Source organism: Phodopus roborovskii, unplaced genomic scaffold, assembly GCF_943737965.1.
Source record: "Phodopus roborovskii unplaced genomic scaffold, PHOROB, whole genome shotgun sequence".
NCBI classification, from domain to species: Eukaryota; Metazoa; Chordata; class Mammalia; order Rodentia; family Cricetidae; genus Phodopus; species Phodopus roborovskii.
The window spans coordinates 45,477,473-45,501,948 of record NW_026126418.1 but is presented as its reverse complement, the minus strand read 5'-3'; the positions used below and the strand labels follow the sequence as shown (position 1 = coordinate 45,501,948).

The 24,476-nt window shown below is 45.8% G+C and overlaps 1 protein-coding gene across 1 annotated transcript in view; it reads right to left on the bottom strand.

The window, feature by feature from the left end:
- Acvr1 (activin A receptor type 1) overlaps window positions 1-23,378 on the bottom strand; it is a 120,589-nt gene extending 97,211 nt beyond the window's left edge. The window contains exon 1 of the mRNA XM_051184660.1: window positions 23,252-23,378. The gene's annotated coding sequence lies outside the window, so the exon portion shown is untranslated. The remainder of the gene's footprint in view (window positions 1-23,251) is intronic.
- Window positions 23,379-24,476: the final 1,098 nt, after the last annotated feature.

Here is a 24,476-nt window from a genome sequence, read left to right as displayed (position 1 = left end):
AAAGTGGCTCCTAGGAGCTTTAATAGTAACAGTAAGGTCAAACAAAAGCCACACAGTTTCCTTCTCTAGTAAGATACCCACATTGGCAGGTCAAGGTAATGTACACATCTGGCTAGTTAGCAAAGCATATAACAAAATCTCTTAGGAAATATTGTGATTTAACATGGACAGAAAGCATGAAGAAACATGCTAAGTTTCTACATAAAGGGTTGTGTTAGGGTTTCGATTACTGTGAAGAGACAACATGACCTCGGCAACTCTTATAAAGGAAAACATTAATTGAGGGAGTGGCTTACAGTTCAGAGGTTCAGTCCATTGTCATCATGGCAGGGAGCATGACAGCATGCAGGCAGACACGGTGCTGGTAACATTTTGCAGACAGCAGGAAAATGCTCTATCTCACTGGGAGTAGCTTGAGTATAGGAGACCATAACCCACTCCCCATGGTGCCACACTTTCTCCAACAAGGCCATACCTATTCCAAGAAAGCCATGCCACCCAAAAGTTCCACTTCCTGTGGGCTTATGGGGGCCAATTACACTCAAACTACCACAAGGGAAATGATGAGAACTCAACTCTTTCCTAAAATGACGGACATGATCCACACACTCACAAAAAGAATAGAAGACTATTGATGTGGACACGACCAGACAAAGTAAGAAATAAACAAACAATTAAGACAAGTGGCAAGCAGAGGGAGAGGAAACACGCACCAAGCAGTAGCACCCATGAAATAATTTCAGCTTTCTGTCGAGAGTCAGACTCAGTGAGTAGGACAATGTGACCCTCCCAGATATAGCAGTCTGGACTACATAAAACAAAGGTGGATGTAAAGTAACGACAATACGGAAATAGTTCATAAGCTTTCAACTCCGTGCAGCTTCGATGGCATCTTAGTCCGTCCCACCATCCCTGTCATCTGAACAGCTTTGCAGCAGTTGTCATGGGGCTCTGCTCAGTAAAGCCTTCACTATTATTTACTAATGGGCTCAAACCTCAGGAATAGAGACTGCCAGTTTAGGAGCCTGAGAGAGGCCATGAAGAACTTCCTTTAAGTGAAAAGAAGCAGGGTGTCTCTACATAGACCTGACTCACCTACAGATATCAATCCTCCTGCCTCAACCTCCTGTGAGGTGGGGTTACAGGTGTGTCCCACTGTGCCTGCTAAAGAAAAACAATCCTAAAAGGCCAACCTCAAAATTGTTGCTAGGGATCATTCCAAAATTCAAATCTAATCAAATCTCCTTCCTGCCTACACTTCCCCAGTGGGAACAAAGTTGGAAAATGATGTCTGAATTGTTCAGCAAATAGTAAGCAGTCCTGGGGAGGGAATCCCCTCCTCGCCTCTCCAACTCTGCATCCCAGCACCACCATTAGGGCACACACACCATAAGCTACTTTTTAACTAAACTACCTGAAGTTCCTGGCATGTGACATGTTTTCCTGCTATGCTCTCCACCTCTGTGTGGAATGTTCTCCATGTTGGAGTACCCTTCCTTACATGATAAGGCAAACTTGCCACCCAAAGTCTCACTACCTTAATACCCGCCTTGTCAAGACCTTGCCTGCATGCTTTTCCCAAAACAAGAAGGTGTTTCCTCCCTCGATCTCTGCTGTACACTGCACACCTTCTGTCCTTGCGAAACTGAACCCCAGACACCTATTCACATGGCTCCCTCACTAAGCTGTGAATTCTCTTGAAGCCAGGAATAGCACCTCTGGGCCTTGTGTCATTAGCACAGAACCTGAAACAAAGTTAGTATTCAAAGACAAAAGAAAAAATTAAAAAGCACGAACCTGAATCAAACAGACCCGAAAATAAAGAATGAGGTACTTTTTAATTACCATCATTTCATTCTCCTCTTTCAGAGACATATATCTAATTACCTTCCTTGGATTAACACAAATATTGAGTAATCGTTTCAATCTCCATTAGAGTGGAACTTTATTGCCACGTGTGGTAACACATAACTTGAATCCCAACATCAAAGAGGCAGAGGCAAACAAACTCTCCAAAACCAGCCTCCTGATGGACATAGCACCTTTCAAGTCAAATTGAGCTACCAAAACTTAAAAATAAAACAACAGAATTCACCACCAGGCACAGAGAGATCAATGATTCTGCACAGAACTAACAAACATCAAATAGACCAAAAAAATATCTTTATCCACAAGACACACACTCTCCCAGTGTTATAAACTAGTCCATCCCCATCTAATAGCTCATCACAAGGGAGAAAACTGTCCAGTCAGAATCATAAATGGCACTTGGAGGTTTCAACCAACTATAGCATGCACCCTAGAGCATAAACAACTATGGTATGTACAACTATAGCATGCCCCCTAGAGCATGAACAACTATGTGTGACTATAGCATGTTTCCTAAGTGAACAACTCACATGTACCTCCATTATCAGACATGCCAACTTTAAGGCATGGTGGCTCTTGCCTGGAATGTCATCAGTGGGGAGGTGGAGGCAGGAGTACAGCTCAGGTTCAACGCTGGTGTAGGATAACTTCTTTGGAATCATAGCTGTAGTTCACCACTCTTGGAGTAAGGTCTTTCCATAAGGCAAAGCCCACACTGTCAACATCAGCATGGTTTACCTTCTGAGCTGTACTTTCTGGGTCTGTGGTCCTTCAGCAGGAGGATGGCCAAATCAAGTGGAAGGAAATGACTTAATAGTCTGTCTGACTCATAGTTTGCCCTTTGCTCCTCCCAAAAGAAATAAGCTCTTAATGCTACATCTTCTGATGACCAAACATTAACTCATCCTCCTCCATCTCTCTGATGACTAAAACGTTCCTTCCTTCATAATGAAACAGCCTGAAATTTTAATATAAACACAGAAAAAGAGTCCAATTTCTATGACTTTTCTTCAGCCCAGGATACCCTAAGAAATAATAATAATAAAAACTGTAATGCAAACTGAATTACACAAAAGAGACTATACTATACCAGCCCTTAGTAGAGACAGAAAAAAAAGTATATGCTCTTGTCATCCTGCAGCTGTAATCAAGGTTGAAAAAAAGCCTACAGTACCCCCTAAAACCCTGGACTGACTCCTCTCCCACCTCATCCTCGGGTGCCACTGTGCTCCTGACTGCCTCTTCCCATCTTCCCAAGTGGCTATTTCCTACTTTCAACTGTTTACTGCTCAGCCAAAACCCCTCACTAACCAAACCACTGCCTCTTATTCTAATTCACCAATTCCATTTCTTTATTCTCTAATCTTTCCCAACCTCCAAATCCTAATATTGTAGATTTAATGACTCATCAGAAATACATACATACATACATACATACATACATACACACATACATTCACTCATTCATACTTGACAGTGGTTCATTGTGATTAAAAAAAAAAAAAGTGTAGCACAATAATGACCCTTTTGGTTCTCAACATGCATCCAGAGTGTGCATGACATGCCTTGTAACTGAACATGTTACTAAACAAGATAGATTTTTCTAGAGTGTTAGCTCCTTGAGGGGGTTTGATCCATCTCTGTGCTTGTCCCTGCTCCACAGTTCAGGGGAGGCTCTCATAGGGAGGCAGCCTCTACACAAAGGATGGTATTAGAGCACACACAGTCTGGTTTATGATGGCTCCACTTAATGACATTTTTACCTTACAATAGGTAGAAATGTGTATGCATTTAATAGATCCTATAACCCATTGATTTTTTTTAATGTTACAGTAGGCTGGAGCAAATGTGCATTTAATAGGTCCTATAATCCATACATAGAATTAGAAATTGGGGAGTCAGTGGGTAAGGGCACTTGCTTGATAAGCCTGGTAATTTGGGTTCCATCCCTGATTACCAGCTGACACCACAGAGTTATCCTCTGACCTCCACATGCCTGCCATGGCATGCACACACCTACCCATATATCATGCACACAGAATAATATTGAAGCCAGGAATGGTGGTGCACAGCTTTAATTCAGCACTTGGGAGGCAGAAGCAGCCTGATTTCTGTCTGTTCAAGGCCAGCCTGATCTACAAAGAGCATAAAATGGCACCTTGTCTCAAAAAAGGCAACATAAAAAGAAAAAGGGTGGGGGGAGGAAAGGAGGGAGGGAGGGAGGAAGGAAAGAAGGAAGGAGGAAGGGAGGGAGGGGGAGGAAGGGAGGAAGGAGGGAAGGAAGGAAGGAAGGTAGGCATGGTGACACACACCTTTAATCCCAGCACTCAAGAGGCAGAGACAGTTGATCTCTGTAAATTTGAGGTCAGCCTGGTCTACATAGTGAACTCCAAGACAGCCAGGAATACATAAAGAGACCAGTCTCAAAACAGAAAGAAAGAAAGAAAGAAAGAAAGAAAGAAAGAAAGAAAGAAAGAAAGGAAGGAAGGAAGGAAGGGAGGGAGGGAGGGAAGAAGGGGAGGGAAGGAGGGGGTACAGACAGAAGGAGGGAGGGAGGGGACGAGAAAGAGAGGAGAGGAATGAGAAAGACAGAGGAACAGGGGAGAAGAAGGAGAGGGGAGGGGAGGGGAGGGAAGGGGAGAAGAAGGAGAGGGGGAGGGGAGGGAAGGGGAGGGGAGGAGAGAAGAAGAAGGAGAGGAGAGGGGAGGGAAGGGGAGAAGGAGAGGGGAGGGGAGGGGAGAAGAAGGAGAGGGGAGGGGAGGGAAGGGGAGGGGAGGGGAGAAGAAGGAGAGGGGAGGGGGAGGGGAGGGGAGGGGAGGGGAGAAGAAGGAGAGGGGAGGGGAGAAGAAGGAGAGGGGAGGGGAAGGGAGGGGAGGGGAGAAGAAGGGGAGGGGAGGGGAGAAGAAGGAGAGGGGAGGGGAGAAGAAGGAGAGGGGAGGGGAGGGGAGAAGGAGAGGGGAGGGGAGAAGAAGGAGAGGGGAGGGGAGGGGAGGGGAGAAGAAGGAGAGGGGAGGGGAGAAGAAGGAGAGGGGGAGGGGAGAAGAAGGAGAGGGGAGGAGAGGGGAGGGGAGGGGAGAAGAAGGAGAGGGGAGGGGAGGGGAGAAGAAGGAGAGGGGAGGGGAGGGGAGGGGAGAAGAAGGAGAGGGGAGGGGAGGGGGAGGGGAGGGGAGAAGAAGGAGAGGGGAGGGGAGGGGAGGGGAGAAGGAAAGGGGAGGGAAGGGGAGGGGAGGGGAGAAGAAGGAGAGGAGAGGAGAGGAGAGGAGAGGAGAGGAGAGGAGAGGAGAGGAGAGGAGAGGAGAGGAGAGGAGAGGAGAGGAGAGGCTGGTAGGTAAGGGCACTAACAGCAAAGTCTGATAACCTGAGTTCAATCCCTGAAACCCACAGCTGAAGGAGAAACCCAACTCCCAAAAGTTATCCTCTGATCTCTACAAATGTGCCATGGGTGCAGGTACACACACCCATGATTTTATTGTTTTGGTTTTCAATGTGAAGTTTGATCTTTCTCTTCTCAGCTCAGATATCCATTCCCTTCTCAGCTGGGCTTAAGAGAAAACTCCTATGTTCTATAGAATAACACGTGGCTAAGCTAAGCTGTCGCCAGGTTAAAATGCCTTTTGACTTTGGATGTTTTCAACTTACACTGTATTTATTAGGACACAGATTCCTCATAAATCAAAGACATCAAAAAGGGAATGCCAAAACAGGTTGAGAAAGGCCAGATATATTTTAAAATGATTACAAAACATGCAAAACAATAACAATGAACTGACCTCAAGATAATTGCCTGGTCCACTTATGACACAAGTTCAAGCTACATGACGTATGCATGATCCCTTTGTCAATCCTGCTGGTATACTCCTGTGACTCCATCACTCAAAGGTAATGGAAAAATATCTTAGGAATAGGAAGTCACCCTCTGCCCACCATTACTACCACTACCCAAGATCCTAGAGTAGCAGTGAATGAATAATTCAGTTTAAAATCAAAACACAAAGACAACTATGAATGCTCGAAACAGAAAACAAAAAATTTAAAACATATAATGGGGGGGGGGGACACACCAGAAGTTGTGTTTCTATCCTGGACTCATCCCCAAAAATCATTAATCACCATCAAGTCCTGTCCTTACTATATATAAACTCCAAGGCATTCCTTCCCTAAAAAGTGGGATAATTCTATTGTCAGCCCTGCTTCCTGCACAAGGTGCCTGAAAGGATCACCGATGTCATTCATGCTCTATGTAGGCTCAGACGTGAGTGAGGGGAACAAAGGTTGGACTCTTATCACTCCTTAAAGACATTTATAAACACATAAATTCTGACCTTTCAATTGTTGTGTCCAGGAAATGACAAGAGAAGCTTCTGGGTAAAGGGGGGTAGGGGGGATGTGAGGTGGCTATATCCCAAAACAGCTTCATGGAGCCCTGGGTGGCTCCGTCACCTCCCTGTGAGTATCTGACCATCCCTTGTGTGTTTACTCATGGAATAGCCTTCATGAATAAGCAGGTGTCTAAATCATCAGGCCAGGGCTTATCTCCTAAGGTCCAGTATCACCTCAGGCCTTTTCTTTAGTGCTAGCTACTACCTCCTCCTTCTGGACCCATTACAACTTGACTTCATTTTGAGTCCACAGAAACAACACTAAAGACCTCACAAATGACTAACACAAACTAGTCCCTTGACTCAAGCATGGACTTAGAAGGTCATCAGCAAGCAGTCTCTCTAGTGTGCCAGCCACCTCCTAGCTGTCCCCACACTGCTCTTCTCCAGACACTCACTCACCCAGGACTCCAGGGCAGGTCTACTCTCTGACCTTTCCCCCTGCAGACTGGTTCCCACACTCCAACTCCCCTGCTGCTTGCACTAGGTAGACATGCTTATCTGTCCCTGTCCAGGGGCCGCCTGAGATGGCCATTCTAGACAGTTCTACCATGTGCCCCGAGGCCAACCAATCCAAGTCACCTTCCAGTGTTCACCTACTGCTGATTACTCCAGACCCTGTCCCTTCCTAGATCCCACCTTCCCTGTTTGATGCCACATCTCATCAATTCAGCATTCCAAAGAGCCTTAAAACCTCTAAAGCCACGCCCATTGTTAAGTACATGCCTGTATTCCTCACTGCCCTTCCAGCCTGCCATTCTTCCTTGAGTATTCCCACAGTGGAGAGCATGGAGGACTGCTGGTCCCCTGGCATGCTGCTAAGTGGCATTTTGACTCTTTTCTTTTTAATGGATAATGCTCTTTTCTATTGCATATTAAAATAAATCCATAAGTGGCACATCAAGACTACATTTCCACACATTTAATTGCTTTGAACAACTTTCACACATGTTAGGATAACTTGGGGACCTTTGAAACACTCCATAGTATCCCAGACCAATTTAGTCACAGGCTCAGCAACCGGGACGGGGCACAGGGATGCAAACAGGACTGAGAACCACTCCACCAGAATGTGGCTGGGGCTGGCATTTAATGAAAAAGGGAAATTCCTACATATGGTAAACAAACAAAGTACCAGCTTTGGCTGAGACCCTTAATACTAAAAGTCCTATATCCCAGGGCATCCCTGATTCCCAGGCAAGGCCAGACAGCTGGCTTCCTAACACAGAGAAAGCGGTGTTGAGAGTCCGAGAAGCAATGCAGGCTTTCCCAGAAAGTGCTCAGCAGAAGGCAGTCCGCTAAGCCTGGGGTGTTAACAGCTGCACTGGGTTCCTCTGCAGAATAAATTTGGAAGACCCCAGGGATGTCCCAGTAGAAGTGATTAAGTTAATGGTTTTCCACATCACAGACGCTTCGGAACTCTTGGTGTACCCTCTACACTGTGGGAGACAATGTGCTTTTCACACTTATTCGGGGGACTTTCTATGGAACTCCCTCGGTGTGATTTAAGTTCCTGGCTTTTCTTTATGTTTTTAAAATGTATTACTACTATGTGTGCACGAGGGAGGTGGGGCAAACCACAGCATACACTCGGGAGGCAGAGGACAACTATGCTGAGTCAGTTCCCTCTCTCCAAATGAGGTCCAGGGACAGATCTCAAGTCCCTAGGCTTGCTTATCTTTACCTGCTGAGGCAGCTTACCCCTGGTTCAGGTTTCAAGAAACATTTATGGGTGTTGGAGAGAAGGCTCAGTCAGTAAAATGGGCTGTACAAGCACAAGGAGCTGGGTTCAGATCCCAAGAACCCATGTTAAAATGAGCCATGGTAACAAATGCCTTTAAACCCAGCTTTAGAGCTCAGGAACAGGAAGCTCATTGGCTAGGCACTCCTAAGGTACTTAAGGTTCAATGAGAGACCCTGTCAAAAAAAAAATAAAGGTGGAGAGAAGTGGGGGGGAAAAGACTCTACACTGACCTCTGGCTTACACACACACACACACACACACACACACACACCAACCAACCAAAAACAAACACACACACACACACACACACACACACACACACACACACACACACCAATATTTAGAAAATGGGAGTCTGCTGTTATTTCTGCATTTTCAACATGTACTTTAAAAAGAAAAAAAAAAAATCAAAGTCAATACTCCTTAGCAGGTGCCTGGTCCTTCCCCAGCTCTTGCCTTTTACCCCTTGCTGCCTGCTCACGATCTCAGCTTCCTAAAAGCATTCATAAAAGCATTCAAGTCACCTGGTGAGAGCAGTGAGAAGCTGGGGCCAGTTCGGCAGGGTTCCCAGTAGGCCCAGGCCTGTGTTTCTAACAACACCGCTGCTGCTTTCTCTGGTCCCACTAGCACTCACTGAGACAAGGGGTGATGCTGATGCTGCCCCCCCCCCCCCGAAAGCCTTTGGCTACCTGAGAACACGACATTGAACCTTCACAAGCAGCTGACAAACATCACTGCCCTGGAAGACAACCCCCGAAGCCCTCTTAAGCAGAAGTGTGCACCCCAGCATTACTTCCTATTTATAGCCATGTGCCAGACTTCTCTGTTGTGTCCTTGCTACTTGTCTGTCCATCTGTCTGCCTGTACCAGACTGAGCTTTGCAACAGCCTTTGTGTCACCATGCTCAGTAGCTAGCAAGGTAGCTACTCATGGTAGGAGGTAATACCTGAAAAAAAGCATCCCCGAAGAAAATCCAGAAATCAATGCTGGGACTGAGGGTGTGGCAGGGCACCTGCTTCTGGTGAACAAGGCCCTGGATCTACCTCCAGCATGAAGGAGAAAAGCAGAGGGTAGAAAGGTGGAGGAGGAAAGAGAAAGGAAAGGGACAGAGAGTAGGTGAAGAAAACAGAGAGAGAGAGAAAGAGAAAACTAGAGGGCAAGCTGCTGTGGTGGGCCGTGCCTATAAAACCCAGCATTCTGGAGGCTGAAGCAAGAAGATGATGAGTTCAAGGCCAACCTGGGCCCAGGAAAAATTGGGAGGATTGGCATTCAAGGTCCTAGACTAAAAAGAATTGGAGGTCAGCTTAGGCCACTGGAGACACTGTCTCAAACAACATTGACAAATAAATGGAAAACAAAAAGGGAGAAACGACCATCATATAAGGAAAGCCTGCTGATCTATTATGAGTAGGACCCTCAGCAGTAGCGTCTCTGTCACCTTTGAGAAGTCAAATCAAAACAGAATAGCATCAAATAGCATCACTCCATTACCCTACACACACACAGACACACTATACAAAAAATAAGATGGAACTCCCAGGCTTCTTGAAAAGTAAACCTAGATAACTGTCAGGTTAACATTCAACAGACGGAAATTAACAGCCGCAGTGGGACATGAAGCCTCTTCACCTCCTAGTCCCCCTGCATCCACTTCACTGAGAATCCTTCCAACAATGTGAAGTTTAAACAACCCTCTATGAAGAGTCCCATGGCAGGCTCACGGCAGTCCAGAGCTGTCAACATCACAGGTGACATATCACACGTAAAACAGCATTAGAAATGTGTCGATAATTATAATTAAACACTGGCACCAATCTAACACACCTGCACTATGTGAAATCAAAGCCAGCCTCTCAAAAGTGTAACTTCCAGACCGTAATCTAATCCTAAAATAGGCATAAAACCCTAGGGTACATTTTACTCACGAGGAACAAAAGCCACAGTTTAGCGAATTGCCATTATAAGGAAGATGGCCACCTTTAATGCTACATTATAGAGGTGACACAAGGCTCTGGTATTTATTCCCCTCATTTGGGTTTAAAAACCATCTCTTGACCCACATGGCTGAGATGGCTGCTGCCACTATTACAGTGTGTTCCCCAATTCCCTACTAGCTCCTTTCCCCCTTTATGTCATAACCATAAATCTAAAAGGTACTAAGGAAATGTCCAACTGTGATCTGGAGCTGCCCATGATGGCAAACACCTATAATCTCAGCACTGGATGCAGAGGTAAATCCCATGCCTGCTAAGACTACATAAGGAGACCCTGTCTCCCATGATGTATCCATGAATATTCATCTGAAGTCATAGTTTTAGTGGCTACATATGATTCAGTTCTACAAAAGAATATTTAAGTTATTTATTTTGTTTTGCTTTGTTTTTCTGTCCCACGCCTAAGTAAATAAATTTGTATATAGAAAGAAGTTTAGTAAATGCATCCCCCCCCAAAAAAAATGTTCTAGAAAAAAGTCTCTATTAGCTATCCAAAAATTCCAAATGGATCAAATGAAAAAGTCATGTACGGTGCTTGGCTATAGGAGTCAATTCTAAAGGGGAAAATCCAGTATAGAAAACAAATGTGAGTTTTACATCATGTTATGTGTGTTTAAAACTTGAGCTGTATCTAGTTCGGTAAGTGCAAAGAGGTCATTGACATCATTACTCACTTCGACTGTCCTAGAGATTAAAGCCTAGAGATAAACTTCAGCCACGGAGCTCATCTTGGTTTACACAGGCCCTGGGTTCTAGTCCCAGCACCACCTAGGAAAAGAACACTGACTAATTATTTCAAAAATAAACCTTCTTCATCTTACAAAATGGTCAAAAGCAGTCTCTTCTGGTCTGCTCCATAAAATTTTGCTGTTTCTTATAGACTGTCCATCACCAGCCTATTGCTTTTTTTTAAAGCTATTAAAAATAAAACTTTTTCCTTAAGTACAAAAATCCATTGTCTCTACTTATGATCAATAATAAAAAGCTGACTATATAAGTTTCTTGGTCACTAAATGCTTACTTATCACTCGCAGTATTTCTTTTTTAATTCAGCTATCAGCCATATAAACTCTGCTTTTAACATAAAGCATAGGCAGACATGGTCCTTTAAAACAATCAAAGTAAAGCTGTGGTTTGCAAGGCTTCCAAAGCCCACAGTTATTCACAGACTCAAACTTACATTGGGGGAGGAAAAAAAAAAAACAGACTCCACTTACTGGAAAGACCAAAAAAGAGAGACTAGAGAATTATTTAACGCTAGGAAGAACCAAGTCTCTGCCTTCCTTGACAGACAGGAAGACACTGAAAATAAAATTACTTTCCTTGACCACATAGCTGATTTTCAGCAAAAGCAGACAGGACTGGGTCCTTGAACCCTTTATTCTAGCCATGCATTTCGCTTCACAAACACAAATGAAAAGTCTGATTCGTGCTGCAATCTACTTGAAATTTACAAAGCAAATAACAATCTTTGGTGTTTATTCCCAAGGGTACAGGAAAGGAATTAGTAAATCAAGCTATCCATGCACAGATGTTCAGTATACAGCGGTGCTCCCCACCCTCAAGGGAGTATGCTCCAAGACACCCAATGGGCACTCTGAATGGAGATCACTGACACCTCCCGTAAACTCCAGTTCTCCCCAGTATGGACATGTCCATGATAAAGTGCAAATTTACAAACTACACAGAAGGAAAGATAATAAAACGGTGATAATAAAACAAAGTAATTAGAATAATGCAATATAGTAAAAGTTATTTTAAATTTACAGACGGTTTCTGGGACTTTCCATGAAATATTTTCAGACCACAGCGGAACTCTGACAACTGAAAGCCAGAAGCAAAACCATGGGTAATGAGGGACTATTGCAAACATAAACACGGCCATTGCAGTCTGCGTATAGAAACTCAGTCACTGCAACACTGCAATGCACAATGCTGTCTAGCAAAATCTGAAATGGTACATAGTGCAAGGCATTCCAAAGCAGGAGGCTATGCGAGAGATGGAGTGCAGAGGTATGCTAACCTAGCACAGACAGGGTAAGTGAGGTCCTGGGTTCATTCCTCAGTACTGCAAGCCCACATCCCACATGCAAATAAATAAGAGGATATTTTGTTCATACCAATGGAGGAAGTTTTCCATGACTTGATAAAAAAAAAACTGAACTGTACAAGGAACAACATGTATAGAAAAAAAAAAAACATTCATACTCATAACAGTGGTGGACATCTAGAGTTCCTGCTTCCTGGGAGGCTAAGGCAAAATGACTACCACGTGAGCCCAGGAACTCCAAGCCATCCTGGGAACCATGGCAAGATTCTGTCTCCAATAAACAAGCCACCATTAGTATATGACCGTAAATGTAACTAAATGTTATCACTGAGAGAATGGATGGCTTAGATTTTTTCTTCTTGTTGATGCTGGTAATTGAAGCTGGGGTCTTATATGCTAGACAAGCACTCCTGAGCTGCACTGCACTCCCCCAACAACACCTCTGAATGGTGCCTTTCCTTTAATAAGGGAAAACAGAAAGCAGAAGCGCAAAAATTACTTTTTAGTGGGTTCTCTATTCCTCCATGCTTTGGAACATGTACATGCATTCCATTCACAAAGTAAACTACCAAAAACACAAGTATTAACCAAACCCAAGGAAACACATGTACAGGAATGCCTGTAATGTGCACACATGAGATAAAGATACAGGTTTTTTAAAAGTCGGAGTTGTAGTTCCCCAAAAGCAGCTGAGTGTCTATGAGAAAGAAAGAAGTGAACTCCTGGAGGATTTCCATGAACAGAACCACATCTGAGCCAGAGTCACCCCACTTGTTGAAAGAATGTCCAGACCTTTGGGGATCAAAGGGCAACCAGGTGGAGAAGACCACCTAGCAGAGGTGGACCCAGCTAACTGGGAAACAGTAATCTGGACAGAACCTGAAGCAAATGGATGGAGGTGGAGATGTGAATTCATCTAAATTTGTCAAAAGGCATTCCATTCTTAGCCAGCTAGAAGCCAGAATAAAACCTCAGTGGAGTCACTAACTACCCTCTGGTACTTTTCCCCATCTTGGGACTCAATAAACTCTTCCTCTACTACTTGATGGAAAGATAAACAAATATTTTTACATTAAAACTTCAAAGTCACAGAATCAGTTTCACCCAAGGAAAGCATGTGTGTAACTCACAGGTGTCATCCATCAAAGACAGCGACCACTTGCCTCTGAGTCTAGGAAGAGATGCTTATCAGTTCCCATGTTGAAAAGTGGAACTGTTGAGTTTATTCCTTCCTTAGAATAAACATTTAATTCATCTGGGAGGCATGACACTTGACCCCAGAAAGTCAATAAGAAACTCTGAACTGTTTGCCCTGGGTTCACCTTGTCCTGGACACCTCGGGCCACTTCTCCCTATTCCCAAAAGTGACTGCCCCCACATTCACCCTCTCACCAAGCAGGGATACAGATCCAAACAAAATAAAACCAAAGCCCCAAACCCCCACCTCCAGGACTCCAGAGCTATGTCCCCAAGCTCTCACAGGACTGAAGTAGAACCTCTACCGTGCCCTTGCTCCACCAGCAAGTCCCATTCCAAACAAGCTCCTCTTGCCAACTGTACACTTGTTTTTAAGGTCAACACCATTACCCAAGCCATGTGATTTCCACAAATCAGATACATTTACACAAATCAGATACATTTACTCACACGCCACCCGCTTCATCATAAGTGAGTTATTCAACAAACCCTGTCTCCAGCCCAAAACCAAAAGCCTGTTCCATCTAGGGTTATTGTTTCCTCCTGGCTTCTGGAAAACAAACCCTCACTCCTAAACAAATCACCTCGAGGCTGACAAAGTCAGGGCCTCAAACTCACACAGCTACAGGGACAATACATTAGTGTGTAGGAAGAACAATGCAGGTTAGGGAGGGTTTAAACCTAGCACAAAGACGGGATATGAGAAGCAACTTTTAGCAGATGTCAATGTCTAGGAGAAAACAGAGGCAAATGAAAACCGTAAGTGGCTCTCACAGCTCCCTCCAGAAACAGAGTCAAGGTGTTACCAGTATTATCAGTCACAAGAATTAATGGAAGTTGAGCTGTTTTAATGGGAAACATCCTTATTTTCAATAATAGCAACCTTTTAAGAAATGTTTAAAGTACAGTATCAAACAAAGCATAACTCTGAGACACACTAGCCTCAGGACTACCAGTTTCTACTTCTGGTTTTACCTGCAATGGAAAAAAAAAAACCAAAAAACAAAGAACAAACAAACCATGATGACTTGCATAGCAGGGGTTCAAGCTCAGATGTGTGACCTCAGACCTGGCATGCTGTCATGAGGCTTTCAGTCTCTCCTTCTGCAGAGTGGGGCTAGCAGAAGAAGGTACTTCAAGTGGATATTCGTATTAAATGAGCTGACACAGTATGGCTTGCTCAAGGCCAGATTCCTTTTAGCTTCTTAAGACAGGGTTTCATGTATCCTAGGTTGGCATCAAACTCCCTATGTAGTTGAGGATGACTCTGAACTTGTGGCCCTCCTCCATCTCTCGAGTACTGTAATTACAAGTGTCGACTAATACATCTGGCTTAAGCAATGCTAGGGATCAAACCCAGGGTTTTGTACAAGTTAGACAACACTATCAACTCTACCATATCTACAGCCCAAGGCCTGCTTTCCATGCATTGTCTTAGCCTTCACCCTGGTATTCCAAGAAACCACAAGGTACCACGTTACCCTGTCTTACTTCCTTCCCTGGTTCTCTCCTTGCATACTCCACACAGTCAAGGTACGTTACTGGGTCTGACCTTCCTGTTTTCCCAGGTCTTGGATGTTCTCCTGAGACATAGCATCGCAAGATGTGAAGTCCGATCCAGTGATTGCAAATGTGTCCAGTCATCACTGTACTCACCCTGGCTCCTACAGAATACCTACTACCCCCTCTTTACTAACACCACCCCCTATTTCCGGAATGCTGCCCATCTCACAACTACACATATATCTGTCAATGATAGCATCAAAACGACACCTCTTTCCAAGGCCAGCCAAACAGCCACCTCCTCAATGGTGTTGGATTGATCTTATCTCTCTAGACCTTCTGGCCAAGATAGCGCTCTTCTTCTTACAACAGATGTGTAATTCCCCTCAGGAACGCCTTCACATCTGATTGGTTTTTCCCAAGTTTCATGCTTGGCCCAAGGACAGGGAGGCTTGCCGAGCATTCAGTAAATGAACAACAAAGACGCACAACATGATGGAGCAAGGATGCAGGGAATTTTTACCAATAAGGATAAAGACAGCAGGTGAACTGTTTATGCTAACAGTTATCCCCCTTACCCTTTCATTTTCCATTTTGGATAATATATGGAGTCACTGTCCAAGCTTCCTTCTCGTATTTCGGGTGTGAGCAGGTAGGTACTCCTGCTTGCCTCTTCAACTGAAAGCAGCCTCCTGATTCAAATATTATCTCCATAAACAGAGCTCTAAGGGCTCCTTAATTCATTCAAATTAGTCAGCCCCACCTTTGATGTTGGTGGAGCTCAGGAAAGCCCACATTAGTCCTTTCAATCTGATTTGAAAAAAAGGGCAAAAATTCTTGTACTAAGACAAGAAATTGGTGGGAGAAGGATAGAGGTGGAGGCTTTCTGTGGAATGACTAAAATTCATGCAAAAAAAAAAAAAAACTCATTGAGATTAGCAACTATTCAATAAACAAATTAAGGCTAATTTCCACAATACCTGGAACAGAACACTTTTTTTTTTTTTTCTAACTGCTGATTAGGAACCATTAGCAAGTTTTGAAATCAATTTAGTAGATAGAGATCAGAATTTTTAAATAAAAATTGAATAGAAATTAGCAAGCATTACAGTATAGTCTAGTGAAACCTGTAATTCAGCTTCATTTCTAACCTGCATGTGTGTAAGTGTGTGTAGCAGACCACAATGGGAAATGTCTGTCTGTGAGTCAAGAGTCTTTTGAAAACACTGACACTGGTATTTATGTTTACCTAATGTTCTGTCTCCAGAGCCAGCTGCTCTATTCCTCTCTGGACCACACTCAGAAGATACTTAACTTTAGTCCCTGTTGCCCACAACAGCTCAAATCCTTCCCTTTGAAAAACCACATGAAAAAATATCATTGAATCCACTTGTCCCTCACCATTTTTCCTCTTTGAAAAAGAAGGTAAGAGTTACTCTGGATAACCACTTGTCCTTTTTCTCCCTACTCACTATTCCTAGGCCTAACTGTCTTGTCTAAGTCCCTGGAACCAAGAAAAGAGACATAACTCAAGAGCTCCAGCATCCTTGGTGACATCCACTGAGAAGAGGCATTACCTCAGGACAGTAGCTGACCCCATGACATTTTCACTCAAAGAGCCTCCAGTGAATAAGATTCAGAGCCCCTCTATTCTGAAGCGCTGTCCCTCACACATTCCCCTCGCACATTCCCCATAGGATGCATGCTCCAAACAGCATCCCTTCCTCCGCATCACCAACCCCCACACCTTCCTTTATTCCATCCGTCTATTTCTTATAAAACTCAAGGTTATGCTTTCAGGGGTTGGATCAATAATTCTTCTGTCAGCAAAAGCAGACACAAAACCTAGAGCAATCTTGTTTTTCAATGGCAACTATGCTACCTTGTAACCACGGATGGCCAATACCCGCTTTCAGAGGTCACCAAACTGCCAGTCAACATGTGTTCAGGCTGAACAGTTCCTTGTGGGTATGGCCACCAAATTCAGCCCTTAAAATGGGGTTAAAAAGAAAGAAAAATATTTACTTTAGACTCTATACATTTTCCAAAAAGGCTGTCCACATTCTTTTCATTGCCATTTTTTTCTTTTCTTCTCGTCTTTTAGTTTTTTGAGACAGGGTTTCTCTGTGTAACAGCCGTGGATGTCTTGGAACTCACTCTGCAGACCAGGCTGACCTCGAACACACAGAGATCCTCCTGCCTCTACCTCCCCAATGCTGGGATTAAAAATGTGTGCTACCACCACAGGGCTTGTCCACAATCTTTCACTTCTGACAGAAACACTGCCTAGTATTCTGTTTTCACTGTCCAGTTTTTAGGAAGGCACACTTGCCACAAGAAAAAAATCAGAATGAAGGGCTCAATTAAACAAATGTTTGAGTCCCACATTAATGCAGGATTCCTCACTGTGATGGAAACAATGAATTAACATATCCTTCCCCAGAATAGAAGTATCTCCCTTACCTGCTCACAAAGTTAGAAAGAAACTGTATGCTGAAAAGAATGCAATAAATATTTCCTGAGGGGCTGGAGAGACTGCTCAGAAGTTAAGAACACTGGCTTTTCTTCCAGGGGACCTGGGTTCAATTCCCAGTACCTACATGACAACTGTCTATAACTCCAGTTCCAGGGTACCTGACACTTTCATACAGACATAAATGCATGTGAAACACCAATGCACATAAACTTTTTAAAAATTAAAAATAAATAAATATTTGCTGAACTTACTAAGCACAAGCTACAGTCAAGTGTAAAAAGAGGGGATCAGTCATAGAGCACTAATATTATCAGGAGCACAAGGCTGCAATTATCAGCACAGAGATGAAAACAGGGCAGGGTGTTCCAAATACAGTTTCCTCACCTGGTGTGTCTTCTACCTGTCTCCCATCCATGCTTAGGGACCTGGTATCTTCTTCATGCCGTCCCCCTTTCTTAAATGGCAAAGTCCCTTTACATAACATAACATGCAGTCATCCATCCAGTCTCTCAGAATTAAAAAATACATCCCTGTTGCTGGAGAGAGGGCTCGCAGTTAAGAACATAGAGTGCTCTTACACAGGACCCAAGTATGGTTCTCGGTATTCATATTAGACAGCCAACAACCACCTATAATCCAGCTCCCAAGGATCTGATGCCGTCTGCTGGACTTTGCAGGCACCTACACTCATACACACACACATACACACACACACAGAGAGAGAGAGAGAGAGAGAGAGAGAGAGAGAGAGAGAGAGAGAGAGAGAGAGAGAGCAGAATTAAAACTAAAATAAATCTTTAAAATTTATGCTAAAAAAAGTATTGGTGTTATGGTCTACTACTAGGTTAAGTAAGTAAGATCCACAAAAGATCCACAGTCCTTGCCTCCAGAGCAGCCAATGGGACAACGGGAAAGGTTTGAAGTCAGTGACAGTGAATGATCACATGAAAAGAATAAAAGGGAAAAATGAATAACTTTCAGTCCTATATCTTGAAGAAGTGAATTGAGGCCCAAGAAGAAGAGTGGGGCTGATAAAAGCAGGACATATTCTCCCTTGCACGGAGATTTCTCTGACTCCTGGCTTTCCCCAAAGAAAGGGAAAGGTGTGAAAGGGCCGTATCAGTCAAGGTCAGGCCTAGGGTGGGTGGGAGAGCTGGCCTGACACCCATCAGGACACCTGTGCTTTAGTGGCTGTACTTCACCCTATGCCCCCAAATACCCTTCAGCTACTACATGTATCCCCACAGAACTTAGAAAAAGTGAAATTTGAAATGACTTTCCCAGTCACTGAAATAAAAGCCAAACACCCAAAATAAACAGTGAAGCAACCGAAATGGGCAAAGTGAAACGTTGGTCTGAGACTGGAAACCTCAAAGTCAAACAATGTAGCAGTGGAAACTTTGGCAAACAAAGCTCTCAGAAACAGGGAAGATACTCACAAAAAAGCTCAGATTCCCAGGGCTGCCTGGGAGAGTGGTTTTGAATATTAGTGGAGGGTGAATGTGTGTGCTCATTTTTAGCAAGGAAGCTGAGTTTACTTCTCCCTACTGCCCCCCTCTCCCTTCCCCTCCTCCCCACCCGCAGTGGGGACTCAGGGGCTTGAACCAGTAGGCTACACCCACTGTCTCCTCTTTTTTTCTTGGTGGGTCTCTTATTAGTTAGTTTGGGGGGGGAGGGTGCAAAACCACCTTCCATCTCAACTAAAAGCCAGGATGCATCAGCCAAACCAAATCCATGAAGTTCTTCTTGTCAACAGACTCACTAGACTGTCCTTTGCAAAAGACAAATCCTAGTTTGGGGTTTCTGATTTTTTTTTTTTTTTTTAATGGGTGTTGGTGTTTTCCATGGGTGTTGGGTCCCCTGGAACTGGAGTTACAGACAGTTGTGAGCTGCCCTGTGGGTGCAGGAAATTGAACCCAAGTCCTATGGAAAAGCAGTCAGTGCTTTTAACCACTGAGACACCTCTCTAGTTCTTGGCTCTTCTGATTCTTAAACTACCAGGACAAGCAAGGGCAGTCTATCACCTGGCTTTCTAAAAAAGAGGTCAATTTTCCCATTGGATCTTCTGAGCTAGAACTGGCCACAGGGAGGGGGGGAAAAAAAAAAAAGCACCAACTTTTCATTCCAAAAGATCAAAGAAGGCATTTTGTACCAGGAAACCTAATTCCAAATCCTCATTTCCAGGAATAAAGCCACAGTGTCCAAAACTTGCTTGGGAAAATAACACTGGACACTCTGGATTCCAATTAAAATCTCGGATGGCTTCATTTCCCAGCCTCCCCCAGCTTACTGTTGTTAACACTTTATGCAAGCACTGCTCTCATTTGAACAGCACCCCCAGTCCTGAGTTGTCACTTCACCCACCGCTGCTTTAAAAACTCAAAAGCACGGAAAGGCTTCATGACTAGTCCCATCCCAGGGACTAGATACACAAAACAAGGTGACACTGAAAAGTGCCAGCTGCAGTGCACTCTCAGGAGAAACCCCAGGAAAGCCCAAGCGGCCCCTGCTCTCATTCGATGGGGAATGGGGGTGTAAGAGCAGGAAACGGGGAAGGGGCAATGCCTCAACCTTACTCAGTATAACAATCAGCTTTAAAGTGATTGATTACCCATGGTTTTGCCAACCAGCCAATGGTAAAGGGTGTCTCCTTCATGCAAGGCAGCAAGCTATGGGCTACAGTCAGCAAAGTGCAGTGAGATATTCCCCCAAGTAATCATTATGCTAATTACTACGTTAATTTTCTTTACCGTTTCATAGAAAAAAAACTGTATCATGTCTGTAGCTTACAAAGTTTACAACTAAAATCAGCACCCATGAACTCAATACCTAATCAAAAAATCTGAATGTCACCCACAGTGTGACCTTCTTTGTCCTTATGCCATGTTTCTGCAGCACACCACATACCAGGTAATCCCTACCTTGCACTTAAGGGTTCAGTACAAGTAGGATTCGATCTGTATGACTGTCCTGTTTCCTAACCAATGATCTGACTGCTTCTGAAAAGATAGTGTTTTTAAATTACTGTTGGGTTTTTTGTTTTTGTTTTTTAAGAAAAATATTAAAGGGGGTTAGAGGTTAAGAGATTAAAGGGGGTAAGGGGACTTAGAGGTTAAGAGCACGGACTGCTCTTCCAGAGGACCCAGGTTTGATTCCCAGCATCTACATGGCAGCTACCAAGGGCCTATAACTGCAGTTCCAGGGGATTCAATACCCTCTTCTGGCCTGCACAGATACTGCATAAGGTATACAGACATACATGCAGTCAAAGCACCCCTAAACACAAAATAAAAATAGATAAAACTCAAAAAGAAGAAGCACAATATTAAATAATTAGGGGTAAGTGAGACTGAGCCACAGCAAACAAGTTTGCCGATCACTAGTAACCACAGCCTGGAAGATGCTCTGGAGCTACACTGAATCACATACTAACTCCACAGCCTTAGTCTGTCAAACCTCAGGGACCTACTGGAGAAGAGCACATGTTAAAGCATGCAAAGTGTTCATACAGAGGTGGTCACGCTGTGTGGCTCATACACTGCACATCCCATCATCATCCCATCATTAACTCTACATGAACATATCAAAGGGTTTGCCCACCCCCCACTGATGCTTTGCTTCTCCATAATTCCTAATGAGCTGGACATAAGATTTGATCACACAAAAATGAATCATGATAGAAGGATCCAAGGAGCCAAACAAGCCACAGAAGAGCAATCATTCCCAGCACTGACTCCTTCTTTACTTTATGACCTTGGAGAGCAAGATCATTTTTCAAATCCATTTCTGTCTTGTCTCTCCCTAGGCTCTGCTGACTACTCCATCCAACCTTAAGAAATACCTACAAGCTTATTGTGACCAAGTCACAGTCCAACCTTGGGAAGACAAGAAGCTTGGGTAAGATATCCTCTGTTTACCACTTCAGTCACTGTCATCCATTGCATGAGTACAGGAAGAAAACTTGGTAAATTGCCAGTTTGGAGGGGAGGGCACTCATTACAATGCTATTAATCAAATTAAGTTCCTCACTCCTGAAACGCATTACACTCCTGAATATGGCATTTTAACTCTGCATCCTTAATATTCTCTGTAATTACTTAGCAATTACAAGAAATTTATTCAGATTCAAGTGATCACTTCTAGTCCAACGTGCAAAAGTTGTAAGAGTATTATTTCAACCAAGTTTAATCTAAAACCACTCTCTGTTTGAAACAAAACTCAGCAAAACATATAAAGAGAGACTACAAACCCAGTGCATGCCCATGCCGGTCCTTGATCTTTGCCGTCTAGCCAGTGTTTATCTCATCATCACTCATCGCCTTTGAGGGTTCACATATACCATGGCAGCAGAGATGCTACAACCCCATTACAAAATGACAGTAACCTAAAGCTCACAGCTCAGCCTCGGGACACTTCTATTCATGAACCCCAGGACATAAAACAAAAGTAACCAAATCACAAAACAGGGGATTTGCTCTTAGGATGGTAATCCAGATCCTATCCAGACTTAAAATAACCTTGTGACCACACTGTCTCCATGAGTGACATGGGTGAGGCCTGGGTTTCATACTTAAGCAGTGTGCCAACTGTAGAGCTGCATGGCAAGGCAGCCTCTGAGGTCAGCACAAGTCTAGTGTCTGCCGCCTGCCCGAGCCTGGGCCCCTGGCCAGCAACCCACCTCCAGAGACTAGTGCCAGGACATACTATAGTGTTTCCATTTAAGGCCCGCCACTTGGATCAGCCCATCTCTGAAGTTTCTTAACACCACCTTTCCAGGAAGAATTTTTTGGGGAAAAGGGAGGTGGTGTCTATTTTTTGCCACCGCCTTCCCTTGGGCTGTCAGAGCAATCTGCCTCTCAGGAACAGGATTCTTTAAAACCACTGGGTTATGTCTCAATTTGGGGATTTTTTTCCCCAAAATTCTATATCTATGCAAACATAAATACATATATATGCAATTGCATTAAACATTATACATGTATGGGACCAGAGACGTTTCCCATCATCTCACACCATTCACAAAAAACCGCAAAGAAGAAAAGCCAATAAAGGGAACAAATCCACTGCATTACAGTCTGCCTCTCTCCAAACACCAAATTCATGGCAACTTTTTAACCAACACTTTTCTTCTGCTACAAAATGGTTGGGTTTTGTTTTTTGCCCACCCCCCAAACCCCCCTTCCCACCGCGTGCGCGCCTCTGCCCCAAGTAGCTTCCTCCACAGCTCCTCTGCCCTGTAAGTGTTGTTCAGAACTCCAGGTGTAAAAGGAGGTAGGAAAGGGTGGGAGACGGATCTGGCACAAACTGGACAGAGCGAAGCCAGTCTCTGAACCAGACGGAAGTCCATGCACGCAGTGGCCCCAGAGGCCCACAATTCTCCCCTGCGCGCCCAAGGTTCTAGCCTCGCTGTTTTGGTTAGTGTGGAAGGGTTTTAAACTTGGCAAAGTATCCTGCAACATCTGTAACCACATCTGCCTTCTGGGGATCGGAAGATGAATCCCACATTCCTGGCTTTGAAGCTGTTTGAAACTGCAGCTAGGAAGGACAGAGGGAGGGAGAGAAGGAGGGAGGGAGTTGAACAGAGTTTATTGGCTGTCTCTCCAGCAGAAAATTCCTCTTGGAAGGGATGGATATTTTGAGGGTGGGGGTGACTCGCCAATCTCTTTAGTCTGCCAAGCTCAGCTTGGAAGGTGAGCCCCGGGCCGGGAGGCCAGATCGATTTAGAAGTCCGAGGTACACACCCTGCAGGAGTTCACCCTACGCACACCAGAGTACACACACGAGCCCCCCCCCCCCCAGCTCCAAGCCTCTGTCCTCCCCGGATCCCACCCGCAGCAGAGGCCCTGAGCAAGACAGTTTCGTTCCACCGCGGCTTCCCCCTGACGAGAGGGCACACAGCTTGCGGGAGAAAGAATGAAAGCGAGGGGGAGGCACCGAGACGCCCACCCTCAACCCCCGATCCCGGCATCGCCTCCGACCAGGTTTCCTCCTCCCTTGGTCCTCCCGGTTCCGGCGGCGCTGCCGGCGACCTGTCCTCACCTCTGGTCCAGCGGCGGCCGGGTGCTGAACCCGGGGAGGCGGAGAGCGCGAGCCGGCGGGGCGCTGCAGGGCGGCGCGGGAGGCGCGGGGCGGGGCGGGGCGCTGCAGCCGGCGAGGAGCCCGGAACTCCGCGGGCCGCGGGAGGGCGTCCCCGGCGGAGGCGGCGGCGGTGGCGGCGGCGGAGCGCAGCGCGGCGCGGCACGGGGCGGGAGGCTGGCGGCCACGGGGCCGGGACGCACGCAGGCTGGCGGCAGGCACCCGGCTGGAGCCGGGAAGACGACTGGCGCGGGGAGGGAGGCGGAAGGCGGGGAGGAGGGCGGAGGAAACTTGCGGCGACGCGGGGATCGGCCGGGGGCGACGGGGAGCCGGCGGCGGCAAAGTTCCCCCTTCGCTTGGGGGCGGCGGCGGCGGTGGCGGCGGCGACCGGGAGCTGGAGCGGGAGGAGCGGGAGGAGGAGGAAGTGGCTGCGGAGCGCTCGGCCAATGAGTGTCTGGAGCTGTGATTAACCAGGCAGCAACACATCATTTCCTCCCGGCGCGGATCCAGGGAGCCGGGAGGGAGAGGGCCGGCGGCGGGGCGGGGCGCTCCTCGCGCCCCCTGCAGGCGCCCGGCCCCGGGGAGTCCGCCAGCCTAGCCGCGCCCGCCCGACCCCCGACCCCTCGGGCCGCCCGGGCTGCGGGCTGCTACCAGCAGGGCTGGCGGGACACAGTGGGGTGGGGGGAGCGCGGCGCTGCGCGGGGAGCGGCCAGGTAGGCGCGGGCGGGGCCGTCTGGACAGCTCCCGGGGCGCGGGGCGGGCGAGCGGCAAGCAGCCTGGCCAGGGACTGCTGGGGCTCCTGCACTCTTCTCCAACCCTGCGTGTCAGGCGGAGGGGTGGATGTTCCATACTCCGCCTTGGCCAGGCCATCGCTGCCCTGCCTGCTGATCCCCTTCCACTCTGCTCATTTCCTCGCTGGGTCTGGGGTTATGCAAGCGTTTGCCATTTTCGCAGTCTGCTTCCTTGGTAATAAAAATAAGCAAGTTTGGGGGAGGGGGCTTCTGCAATAATCCCGCCCTGTCCTAGGCGCCATGGGAGCTTACAGTGGGAAGGAAAGAACATTCCCCGACGCAGAGAGACTGACAACCTCGGTCCTTGGATACACAAAAACACCCCAGTGTGCTAATATTATCCGGAGCATCAAAAAAGGCATGCAAGGATCAAATTTTGCATGGTGCCCGCTTAGTGT